We start from the raw sequence: 13,421 nt of genomic DNA, 5'->3' as shown, positions 1-13,421 counted from the left end.
CTATGTAAAGATCGAAATATATAGTTTGTATACTCAAAAATATATATGGTCTTGTGATATCTGATTAAAATTTGCAAAACGTTTACCTGTGTTTTATTTGGGTAATCAATATTATTTTAAAATATTCTACATCATAACTGTCCTAATTTAAAAGGAAAAATAGTCTTTAATAAATTGAAACAAGTGGTTATAAAAAGGAGATACTTCTTTCTCTAACAGCAGAATAATAATGATCATTGACAGTCATTAGTGAGTGGCTAATGGCCCAAAGGGAATGTAAAACAATTATTATCAGACCAGAGAACTGATTTATAATAAAAAGGGATAATATACATTGTCAAAAATAAAGATGTGTTTTAATGTACTAGAAAAGAATGAATGCGGGGCGCCTGGGTGGCTCAGTGGGTTAAGCCGCTGCCTTCGGCTAGGGTCATGATCTCAGGGTCCTGGGATCGAGCCCCGCATCGGACTCTCTGCTCAGCGGGGAGCCTGCTTCCTCCTCTCTCTCTGCCTGCCTCTCTGCCTGCTTGTGATCTCTCTCTGTCAAATAAATAAATAAAATCTTAAAAAAAAAAAAGAAAAGAATGAATGCTACTCACTTAAGTTTATGATTCCATATTTTTCCTTCTATCTTTAATCTTATGGAGATTAATCTCCATGGTATAAAATTCATATGTTTATTAATCTGATTCAGGCTTGAGAATTAAGACTTTGGGTTTTTCTGCTGTCTGTGAAGCCCCCCCTATTGTTTCCATTTAAAAAATCACTGCTAATATCACACAACATTGTCTGGAATGTTAAGTATCAATAGACATTGGAAGCTATGATTGAATATTCACTCAAAATATTGTTCTGTAACTTTATAAGTCTGCAACATCATGAAGTCCAGGGTTTTAGTTGTTGTATTATTAATATATTGCACATTCCCCTTCTCCCCTCTTTTTTTCTTTCAATGTACACTTTCCTTCTATTTCATACCTTGGAGGTCAGGCATACATATTAAACCTTCATGTAGTTTAATCTCCTGAGTACCAAAGTATTCTTATTTGGGTACTCACATGACATCTGATCATCTTGTGGCATCCAGGTGGAGAAAAGAAGTATCTTCATGTGAGATGAGATGCTAGAAGAAAAGAAAGGATGAGAATGTTTTAGGTCAGTCAGAGGTTGCAGTAAGGTAAGGTAAGGAAAATTCTACTCAAATACTTCTATTTTCTCAGTGGAGCACATGGCAATATTATGACTTACAGTGAAGCCTGGGAAAGCAAGCTTAAAAGGGATCATAACATCTTAGAGGATCCCATGGGTAATGAAAAGGGGCAGTGGTGATTAGGGACAAAGTAAGCCATATTGAGCAACAGTCAAGTTCCCAGACCCATGTAGCCAGTGCAGATTTGCTATATAGTCAGAATATAATTTTAGGATGAATGTTGATGAAGCCACCTCTGAGTTACCGACGCTTAAATATACCCAGATATTAATTTGAGGGGTGGAGCTAAAAAAATTTCTCTCATTGACATTACTTCGTTACATTAAATATATGCAGTTAGGCTATTTTCCCCCCAAGACTATAAAAAAAGCTTTTGTTAATTTTGAATTTTAAAATAATGACAAATATCATGATATATTATTAATGCAATTGAAAACTGCACATATTAAAAGGAACAAGATAGGACTGTATGTGCTTGCCCAAGAGGATTTCACAGAGATAGTAAATCAAATGTAACATAGAATGTATAATATGATCTCCTTGTTGTAAATAAGCTATAGTTAAAACATACCCTTGGAATGTTACCAGTTTGTAGGCATCAGATAGAAGTCTGCAGGGTGCAACTTTGGAAACTGAATATGGCTTCATAACAGCATGTTCCTTTGTTTCTGCAGCTGAATGCCTCACCTTTGTTAAAGGATCTATAAGATGGGAGGCTGCCTACCTTAACTAGATCCCGTGTCTAGATGGAGCCATTTGACAAAGTATATGGGTGGAGCTAGGACATTTAGGTCTGACTAGAGCAGGTCAGAGCCTTACAGGAAAAATTCATACTTTGCCAGAACACGAAGGAGTCCCAGATCCTCATGATTCTCACTATTCGTGAAACTTTGTGGGATGGGAAAGAGGGAAGTTTTATCGATTATTCTGGACATCAAAACTGTGTTCTATGCTTGGTCTTTGTTTTTGTTTTGTGTTTTTAAAATTTTATTTATTTATTTGTGAGAGAGAGTACATGAGCCAGAGGGGTAGAGAAAGAGGGAGAGAGAATCCTAAGCAGAGTTTCTTTCTTTTTTTTTTTAAGATTTATTTATTTATTTTGGAGAGAGAGAGAGCACATGTGGACTTGCAAGAGTGCAGGGCAAAGAGCAGATGGAGAGGGAGAGAGAGAATCTCAAGTAGACTTCGTGCTGAGCTTGGAGCCTGACTGCATGGGACTAGATCCCATGACCCTGAGATCATGACCCGAGCCGAAACCAAGAGTTGGATGCCCAGATGCTTCATCTTTGAAACTTCAGTGCTCACTTGAGTTGCTGGAAGTTGTGCAGAGGTGATCATCCCCCTTGATTGTCATACAACCTAGATCCTAGTCCTTGGAGGTACACCCTTTTAATCAGAAGTGTTCAATAGCCAGCACAGGGTCTTGTGGTGGGGAGCCCACAACATTACATTGCTTCCAGGATAGTCATTCAGGTCAAAAATAAAACGGCGCAGTGGGTTAAGCCGCTGCCTTCGGCTCAGGTCATGATCTCAGGGTCCTGGGATCGAGTCCCGCGTCGGGCTCTCTGCTCAGCAGGGAGCCTGCTTCCTCCTCTCTCTCTGCCTGCCTCTCTGCCTACTTGTGATCTCTCTCTGTCAAATAAATAAGTAAAATCTTTAAAAAAAAAATAAAAAAATAAAACTTTCGATATCACCTGGATAGCAACCAAACCCTTCAACATCTTGTGGACCATAGTAGATGACATATTCAGACATAAACATAAGACTTTTATTTTCAGATATGGTGAGAAATTCATGTCAACTTTTCCACTCAACTCACAGACAACAGATAAAATATATTTCAAAAATCTTCTTTAAGTTACTGAAAAACAAACAAACAAACAAACTAACGATGAACTCCCAAACCAGTGTCCTTAGAAAGGCAGAGCCATATGAAAGAAAGACTGGCATTCAGAGATGTTTTATGCTATGGGGGAAGGTGCTGATTACTGAGAAGGCAGATCAGGAGGCTGACTAACCCTTTTGAATGTGATTAATGTAAAGATGCCAGATAATATACAGGATACCCAGCTGAATTTGGATTTAAGATAAACAATGAATAGATTTTTAGTATAAGTATGTCCCATGCAATGTTTAGTTTAAGGTGAGTGAAAAAAAAAAAGCTAATATCCACAGGAGGCCAGCACATCTGGGTGTTCAACAATAAAACGTTGATATGCTTTATTGCTATGTAAGGTTTTAATTTGTGGGTAGACTAATACTTTGATAACAATAATATGTTATGACAACTGCTAGTTTTGTTCTTTTTTCCTAGTGTGAAAGTAAAGACACATTTGTGAAGCTTGGCTGAATTTGGCAGGAAGAGGAGGAAGAACTGGGAGTAAGTGGGTTGCTTTTTTCTGCCTTCCAACACCCCTCTCTATGCCATATACACAATGGGAGGAAGGAGAGAAGAAAACCAAATTTTACCTTGTTGTTTGAACTAAACTTTAGTTAGAACTAAAGACCTAGGATTAGGAAAATCTGTATAATTCTTCATGTAGGAAGTTAGTTGGAGTATTCCAGACCATAAGATACGAAGAACAGAAGAAATGGCTGTGTGGCATGTGGAGATAGCAGAAGTAGGAGACAGGAGAGCATTTCTTTTGACTTCCAAAAGGAATGGGCCGAGCCCAATTGTCCCAGTGAGATGTAGAAGTAGTGGAGGGGCAGGGCCAGGAGACCTGCAAATATCTGAAGAAGTGTAAGGTGAAGGGAAAAATCACAATTGCATAGTAGTGGTGAGGAAAGGACATCCTGGGTCATAGACAGTCAGCATATGTGGTGGAAATCTCTAAGAAGCCCTACTCCAGGAAACACCAGCTGAGCTGAAAGCTTGAGGAAGCTCTAGGAAGTGTGGGCACAGATGGGAGGAGTCTGGTTAGGACTCTACAGAGTCCTAACAATGGCCCAAATCTAAAAATGATCTCTTTTTTCTTATTGGAATGGTTAATTTTCTGCATCAATTTGAGTGGGATACAAGATGCCCAAATAGATGGTAAAAACATCATTTCGGAGTGTGTCTGTGAAGATGTTTCTGGAAGAGATTAATATTTCAGTTGGTGCTTTAAAAAAAGGGGGGGGCGCCTGGGTGGCTCAGTGGGTTAAAGCCTCTGCCTTCAGCTCAGGCCATGATCCCAGGATGCTTGGACTGAGCCCCACATCGGGCTCTCCGCTTGGCAGGGAGCCTGCTTCCTCCTCTCTCTCTCTGCCTGCCTCTCTGTCTACTTGTGATCTCTGTCTGTCAAATGAATAAATAAAATCTTAAAAAAAAATATTTCAGTTGGTGAATTAAGTAAAGCAGATGGTCCTTCCCAGTATGGGTGGCCATCTTCCAGCTTGTTGAGGGCCTGACTAGAACAAAAAGATGAAGGAAAGGCAAATTTGCTCTCTCTGCTTGAGCGGGGACATCCATCTTCTTTTGCTCTCCTTCTCAGATTTTTGGACTTTGCCTGGGACTTCTACCATCAGGCCCCTAATTCTGAGGCCTTCAGACTTGGACTGAGTTATACCATCAGTTTCTTAGGCTTTCTAGCTTGTAGGTGTCAGATCATGGAGCTTCTCAGCCTCCATAACTGCATGAGCCAATTTCTATAATAAATACCCTCTTATATATCTCTCTATTATGTCTATTAGTTCTGTTTCTCTGAAGAACCATGACTAATACACTTACTAACCCTATATGGCAGCAGGCCATAAGAATATAGACAAGTAAGAGAAAAGGTAGATGTAGAGAAGATCCTGGAAATGAATATGAATCTAGGATGTAACTGATTCATAAACCTGAAGCCCTCAAGAAATCACTGTCTATATTGCAAGAAATCCTGAAATTGATTTGAGTAGTACATTCACATTAAGTAATCTGGGATTTCAGAGCCAGATGTGAACTCATTATAAAAATAAAGAGAATTTGTTTAGGATTTTGACTATAAATTTTAACTTCTATTATACTTATATTAGTATCTACATAGAAAGAGTACCTGAAGAAAAATCATACCAAATCACTCATGGTGATTTGAGGCTGGGATGGGGTGGAGTAGGATGGGATAGGAGATAATAGCAATTTTCCCAAAGTGCATTGTGTATTTCTCTAATGTTTGAATATTTTACAAAAAGAATAATTTCTTTTGTAGCAATATTTACCAAAATAATGAAGATTAACATCAACAGGGTAAATGCCCTGAGCAATATACCACCACGATTTCTGTTGGGGCACTGAATTACTAAGCTAAGTATACCCTAAAATTGGAAAAGGTGGAGGAGATCCCAAATGTAACATCTGAGTCCTCGGATTCACTAATGACAAGATGCAAGGTCTGGGCACCACTGTTGTCAATGCCAAGATGGCCAAGGACCCAGTCATTTCAGTTCTGCATCTCTGGCAAAACCTATAGTGAAACTCTCTGCCTTATAGCTAACATAGGTGAAACACTTGAGCTAACATAGAAGAACCAACCTATTTTCTCACACTACATAGTACCCAGAAGAAATACTTTGCCTGCTGATACTAGGTCTGAGAAAAATGTCTAGATAGGGTAGAATTACTCCTTTCCCATACAGTTAGGTGGTATATTTCTCTATACTTGGAAGAGCCTCCTGACTAAGCCTAGTGGAAAGGACTTGATTCAGCCCTGTTACCTCCCATCCTCTGGTAGAGAAAATCCCGTAATATATTTCACTGCCTGATAACCTACCACTGCTGAAGCTATGTGAAAGCTCATGCTGAAGAGACTCTCATTTTCTAACAGGAGTATGCAAACAAAGCTCAGGAAGGAGACAGAGCTGAAAAATGGAAACAGGTGGATCTGATAGGGGAGACTGTACCACTAAAAGTGAAAAAAAGAATCATTACTACTGAAAACTGAGTTTGTGATAAGAAGGTTAAATGGAGGAACTATATTTCAACACAAAAGAGAAATGCTAAGCAATGTAAATCATGACTGAAAGTATAAGAGATATGGAGGACAGTCCTAAGAGAAGTGATATGCAAATAATCAGCATTTCAAGAGAAAAAGGAGCAGATGGAAATGGAATCAAAGCAATAATCTTCAACTCCCTGATATGAATATCAAAAAGTTTACTAAACATCAGGCAGATATGATGGGAAACACACACACACACACACACACACACATCTAAACATATCTTTGTGAAAATTTTGGCGTCTGTGGAAAAAGAAAAAATATATATTTTTCAGACAGTAAAACAAGTTTGAATATAATGGAAAAGGAATGTTTGACTTTGACTTCTTATATGCCACAGTAGGTGCTAGTGGAATAATGTTTATAAACTTTTGAGAGAGAAAGCACTGTTGCATAAAAATCCTACTCTCAGAAAAGTTATTGTTCATATGATAACAAAACTGGGACATTTTTTGGATATGTAGGAACTCAAAGTATTTTACTCATATTCTTATTCAAAATTACTCAAGGATGTACTCCAGCTTAAATGTTAGTAAATTTGAATAGAGATCTAAAGCAAATGGAAAATAAAGGGTACAAGATATAGCAGTGAGCAATGAATCTAGAAAAATATGTGGATGAGAATAAAGTGACTGCAAATTGTAGTATCACTTTTGAATAAGTATACTGAGAAAAGTCATACTCTAGAGGAAAAAGTAAAAAATAATACGGAATTACATTTCTGAAGTAGTTCAGAAAATCTAGGATTTGGAAATGGTATGAATGAATGAGAGAGTAAAATACTCTTAAGGTCCCATCATTGTGGGGAATGGTAAATGTACTACTAATTTTAATAAAATCTCAGAGAAATATGGGTTTTAATGTGACTGTTTAAAATACATGCTAATGAACTAGCAAATAGAGAAAGAGTACTATTTCTAAATGATTGTTAGGGGCAACTGGAATGCAAAACAAAGTAAACAGAACACGCGTGTGCGCATGCACACGCACAATTTGTTTAAGCTAGTGGAAGTTAAAAATCATAAGAAAAGGAAAGAGTACGGGGGGTGGGGGTGGGAAGTTGGGTGAGACTGGTGGTGGGTATTGTGGAGGGCACGTATTGCATGGAGCACTGGGTGTGGTGCATAAACAATGAATTCTGGTACACTGAAAAGAAAAAATTAAAAAAAATTAAAAAAAAAGAAAGTAGAGGAACACACACACACAAAGAGAAAAGGAAAGAGTATAATAAAGAGATTAACATAAAATTAGATGGGAATTAGAACAAACTTATCACGTTTCACGATAAATGTAAATAGGTTGAATTCTCCAATTAAATGACAAAGTCCAGTTGTCTGCTTTTTATGAGATGTAACTGAAATATAAAAACAAACAAACAACAACAACAATACCCACAAAAAACAACCCGTAAGGGTTATAGATAAAGGGAAGGGTGAAGATATGAGTAGTAAATGCAAAGAAAAAGGGGTGGTCATTATGATATTTAAAAAATGGGGAATTCCACATAAAAATAAAGTATCAAATCCAGCAGAGAGACATCATCCAACAGTAAGTTTTTAAAAAGCTGAAAAACTACTTGGTATATGTATCAGAAACGGTCCAGTCAGGAGATGATAATCACATTGCAATTTGAACAGGGAAAGTTTAATACAAAGAATTTTTAACTAGTAACAGGAGATTAGCTACAAAGAAGTAAAGTGAGCTCTAAAGAATGCAGGAAGGGCAGATAAAGAGAATAATCACCACCCCAAGGGCTGAGACAGAGTACTTAAGCAAGGAGGAACAAGTTTGGGAAAGCTACCTCCCTCATCTACTCTTAATGCCAGCTTAAGATTTAAGTATCATGAGAAAGAATGTAACTAGGCCCTTGGATAGTGAACTTTACCAAGGTACCGGTATGGCAGATTGCAGCTGGTAAGCAGGAATTGCTTATTGGAAGAACAACAGAAGTTGCCAGGAGGTTGCCCATGCGGTGAAGTGGAATTGCTTAGAAGCTACCTAGGGTGACTGTGAAACTTACAAGCAGTGTCCCTCCACCACCATCTACTGCGAAAGGCTAATATTATGCCAGGTGTCAAAAGGGAAACATTTAGAGCACCCAGCTCTAGTTTCACAAAGAGGGCAATGAAGGGTACATTTGGAACTGAGAGATAAGAACTTGATAACTGGCAGAGTATTCAGGACTGTGGAACTTTAATATGCCTCTTCCAGAACTGGATAGGTCATTGGGGGGGAAAAAAAAGTAATGATAGCAAAAGGATTTAACACAGAAAATGTAAGAATTACAATAAAAGTATTATGTACTTGACCACAAAAATAAATCTTGAAAGTTCCAAAATGTGGACGAGATGCTTTAGCATCTCATTATTTGGCTACAAAATAAAAATATAAACAAAAATAAGAACATCTCAAAAATGAGATAACTTAAGCAAAGTTTAATGAAATGTTAAAACAACTGCAGCTGAAATTAAGAAGGTTTTAAAAGTAATTTATGGGTCAAGAGAAAAACAAAAGTGAAATTAGAAATCATCTAGAAGTTGACAGGACTGAGGACACTAATTATTGAAATCTATGGGATATGGCTTTAGTTTAAAAAATACATAACCTTGGTGCAACCACTCTGGAAAACAGCATAGAGGTTCCTCAAAAAGTTAAAAATAGAGCTACCCTATGACCCAGCAATTGCATTACTGGGTATTTACCCTAAAGATACAAATGTAGTGATCTGAACGGGCATGTGTACCCAAATGTTTACAGCAGCAATGTGCACAATAGCCAAACTATGGAAAGAACCTAGATGTCCATCAACAGATGAATGGATAGAGAAGATGTGGTATATATATACAATGGAATACTATGCAGTCATCAAAAGAAATGAAATCTTGCCACTTGCTATGATGTGGATGGAACTGGAGGGTATTATGCTTAGCGAAATAAGGCAGTTGGAGAAAGACAACTATCATATGATCTCCCAGATATGAGGAAGGGGAGATGCAACGTGGGGGGTTTGGGAGATTGGAAAAAAATCAATGAAACAAGATGGGATCGGGAGGGAGACAAACCATAAGAGACTCTTTTTTTTTTTTTTCCCCAATTTATTTATTTTCAGAAAAACAGTATTCATTATTTTTTCACCACACCCAGTGCTCCATGCAAGCTGTGCCCTCTATAATACCCACCACCTGGTACCCCAACCTCCCACCCCCCCGCCACTTCAAACCCCTCAGATTGTTTTTCAGAGTCCATAGTCTCTCATGGTTCATCTCCCCTTCCAATTTACCCAAAAGCACATACCCTCCCCAATGTCCATAACCCTACCCCCCTTCTCCCAACCCCCCTCCACCCAGCAACCCATAAGAGACTCTTAATCTCACAAAACAAACTGAGGGTTGCCCGGGGGAGGGGTTATGGACATTGGGGAGGGTATGTGCTATGGTGAGTGCTGTGAAGTGTGTAAACCTGGTGATTCACAGACCTATACCCCTAGGGCTAAAAATACATTATATGTTAATAAAAAAAATACTAATATTGATATGATAAAGGCAGAAAAAAATGCATAACCTTACGCTTACTAGCAAAAGGGAGAGAACATGCATGTTTAATTGTTCAACTTAAGGAAAGAGAAAAGTAAAAGAAAGCAAAATAATAAAATTTGTAAAATTATCTAAATATAAAGAATTGAAAAATAAAATAAATAAAAAGTAGAGTGGAACACTAAAAGCAAAAGCAAGTGAAGAAATGATTTATAGCCATAAATAAAACAAAAAATTTACTCATGAAGAAATAAAGTATTTGAACAGACCAATGTATTTTTACGTTTTGTGTGTGTGTGTGTGTGTGTGTGTGTGTGTAAAAGAATACTAACAATCTACCACTAAAATGTACAAGGTTTGACTGGCTTTATAGTTAAGTTCTAGCTAGTCTTCAAGAAACAGTTATTTTCTATGTATTCAGACTTTTCCAGAGCATGGAAAAAAGCTTCAAAAATTCAGTTTATAAAGTGAACACAACCCCTCACACAAAAATTTGAAAATGTGGTACAAAGTTTAGTCTAGGTCACGTCTGAATAAAGATGGAAATATCCCAACTGTGATTTTGGCAAATGGAATCATAAGAGTGTTTTGTTTTATATTATTTTAAGATCTTATTTATTTGACAGAGAAACAAAGACATTGAGAGAGGGAATACAAGGAGGGGGAGAAAGAGAGAGAAGCAGGCTTCCTGATGAGCAGGGAGCCCAATGCGGGGCTCCATCCCAGGACCCTGAAATCATGACCTGAGCTGAAGGCAGAATGCAAGAATGTTTCAAAGCTAAGATGTAACTACATGACTAGTAATATTAAATTATAGGGGGAAAAAACCCCTCTCACTATTCAATAGATTTTAAAGTAAAAAAATAAATAAATTGGGAATAAAAGTGGTAAAAATTGTTCTCCAGAAAAAAGAAGAAAAATCCTAATAAATGATCAAATAGTAAAGTTATTGATAGTAAAATCAAGTAAAAGAGAGGGAAGACTCTAATAAATCATTATTTTCAGTTTTATTTTGTATTTCTGGGTCATGCAGCATAACAAGAGATTAAGTAAGTTGTAGCAACACTTGAAAACCAGAATTAAAATTCTGGTTAAAATTCTGGTTTCACTAAGAATTAAAATTTTCATATGATTTGTTTGTATACCTATGTAATTTCACAAGTCAGAAAAAACCACGATAAATAATAAAAGGATTGGGAGATGGAGAGAAGTGAGTTGGGGGAAATCAGAGGGGGAGCCAAACCATTAGAGACTGTGGACTCTGAGAAACAAACTGAGAGTTTTGGAGGGGAGTAGGGAGGGGGGTGAGCCTGGTGGTGGGTATATGGAGGGTGTGTATTGCATGGAGCACTGGGTGTGGTGCATAAACAATGAATTCTGGAACATTGAAAAGAAATAAAAATAAAATGAAAAAAATAATAAAAGGAAGTTACCTGGAAACATGATAAATATTTAACAATTTTCATTTATAGTAACAAAACCCTGTTAGAATGGAAATAAAAAAAAATTCTAATCTCAACAGGAATAAACAAGAATGTTTTAAAAATTTGTTTAAAGAAAAACACTTACTGAATGGCAAATGAAATGAAAAGTGATGATATCCCCAGTGGGGAAAATTTACTAACAAATATAAATCCTTCCCAAATTAGTATATGCATTTCACATGGTTCCAGTAATAGTCCCAGTGGTATCTCTTGCGTCCCATTCACGGTTCCTTTGTATGTCATTAGCTTTGTAGCAGAAAGTAGAAGGCACATTCAAATTTCAAAGGGAGTAATTGAAGGAACTTTAATAAAGGGATGATTTACAAGGGTTTTGGTAGGGTGAAGTGTAACCTGCAGAAGATGAAGCCCTAGACTCACATTATCATCATGAGTCCTTAACCAATGAGAAAGAGAGGGACTAGCAACCAGAGAGTTCTAACTCTAGGTGTAGGAGAGAACCACCCAACAAGAACTGTGGCCATTGGATGGAAACTAGTGAGAACTGTTACTCCTGCTGGGAAGGATCTGAGTAATAAATGCCATATCTGTCCTTCAGTCTCCTGTAGATGCTTCTCCTTGACTAAACCCAAATGGCAACAGGCAAGAAATTCAGAGTGAAGCAGTCCACAGACGCCAGCCTCCTAAAATATAGAACACGATGGTGAAGAGAGGCAAGTGAAACTGGAGAGACAAATGTCCGTAACCATATGAAAGAATCAAGTATAACATCACTAAGTAAACACTGAAAGCTTCATGCAATAGAAAGGGGACTTGTCTCCTCCCAGATTTTAAAATTTGCAATAAATGTGCAGATTAAGAAAAGGAATAACCAAGCAAAGCAACAGAGTTGAACAGAGGGCCCAAAATAAGCTTCAGTATATATGGGAATTAAATATACATTAGAGATTCTATTCTATTAGGTAGAGGAAAGATTGGTTATTCAATAATAAGTTTTTAGCTATTTGACTATTGATTTGGAGGAAAATAAAGTGATATTCAACTCATACAATTTAAAAATAAATTTCAGGTGAATGAAAAAACTAATTAGAAAAAGGAAATAACAATGTGTCTGAAAAAACTATAGTAGACTTTTTTTTTATAATTTTGGTTTTAACTGAATTTCCTAAATTAAATAGGACATGTCATAAAGGATAAATATAATGGATTTGAGCAGATAAAAATAAGATCTGGATTTCAAGATATAACAAACAAAACAAATGTACATAACAGCAAGAACATATCTGCAACAAAATAATACACAGATTGACTGCCATAAAATAAATAAAGCTATTCTCTAAAAGTAAGAAAAGCTCCTACCATCAAATAGAGAAATGGGCAAATTGTATGTACAGGCAATTCCAGGAAGTGAAATATAAACAATAAGTTTATGTCATACCTAACTAATAGAAACATTTATAACTTAAAAATATCATCAGAATGAAAACTTTGAAAATATTAGTAATATTCAGGGATGATGAGGGTGTGCAAAAACACATGCTTTGCTACTGCTGGTAGGAGTGAACCTGTTACACATTATCAGAAATTACTTTTCAAGTATCTGTTAAACAAAGTGTAGTTTTCCCCACTATTTCATTTAGAAATATAACCTATAGGAATTAAATAACCTTAAAGAATATCCTTTATTCTTTCCTTCCTTCCTCTGCTCTCCCCTTTCTCCCTTCCTATTAACAATATATATTTTCTGAAGAAACATGAATTTAACATGGTTTAATTAAATATCCTTCAGCAATAGAAGGTTTTATGTCAGAACCTCCGAGTGTTCTCAAATTTCTATAGTTTTATCTATATTTCCCAAACATCCTTGCAATTAGCTTGGGACCACATGATTACTTTGGCCTATGAATGTAAGCAGAAGGACTGACATGTGGAGGCAGGTGGAAGAGGTGTGACTTCTCCTATTCTTCTCTTCCTCTGCCATGTGGACCTTGCAGGGCCTGTGTTCCAGATCACACTCTTACAATATGGAGGAGGGACTGCCTCACCCATGTCAGATTTATACCATCAAGGAATAGGCATTTATTGTGTGATGAACCTGAGCTTTTATTTGTTATGATAGATGTTTGTCATTTTTGCTCTAAAGTCTTCAACTGATTGGATGAGTCCCACCCACAATATCAAGAGTAATTGCATTTACTTAAAGCCCAACTGATTCCTTTACAGCAACACCCTGATTAGTGTTTGATTAAACAGCTGGATATTATAGCCTAGCCAA

The 13,421-nt window shown here is 36.9% G+C and overlaps 1 long non-coding RNA gene across 1 annotated transcript in view; it reads right to left on the bottom strand.

Moving 5' to 3' along the window:
- Positions 1–1,065: 1,065 nt before the first annotated feature.
- Positions 1,066–13,421, bottom strand: part of LOC122915780 — a 123,163-nt gene continuing 110,807 nt past the window's right edge. Inside the window, exon 3 of the long non-coding RNA XR_006386091.1 lies at positions 1,066–1,123. This is a non-coding gene — a long non-coding RNA (uncharacterized LOC122915780). The remainder of the gene's footprint in view (positions 1,124–13,421) is intronic.

Source organism: Neovison vison, chromosome 8 (assembly GCF_020171115.1).
Source record: "Neovison vison isolate M4711 chromosome 8, ASM_NN_V1, whole genome shotgun sequence".
NCBI classification, from domain to species: domain Eukaryota; kingdom Metazoa; phylum Chordata; class Mammalia; order Carnivora; family Mustelidae; genus Neogale; species Neogale vison.
The sequence above is the reverse complement of the archived record's forward strand: the minus strand, read 5'-3'. Positions and strand labels throughout refer to the sequence as shown.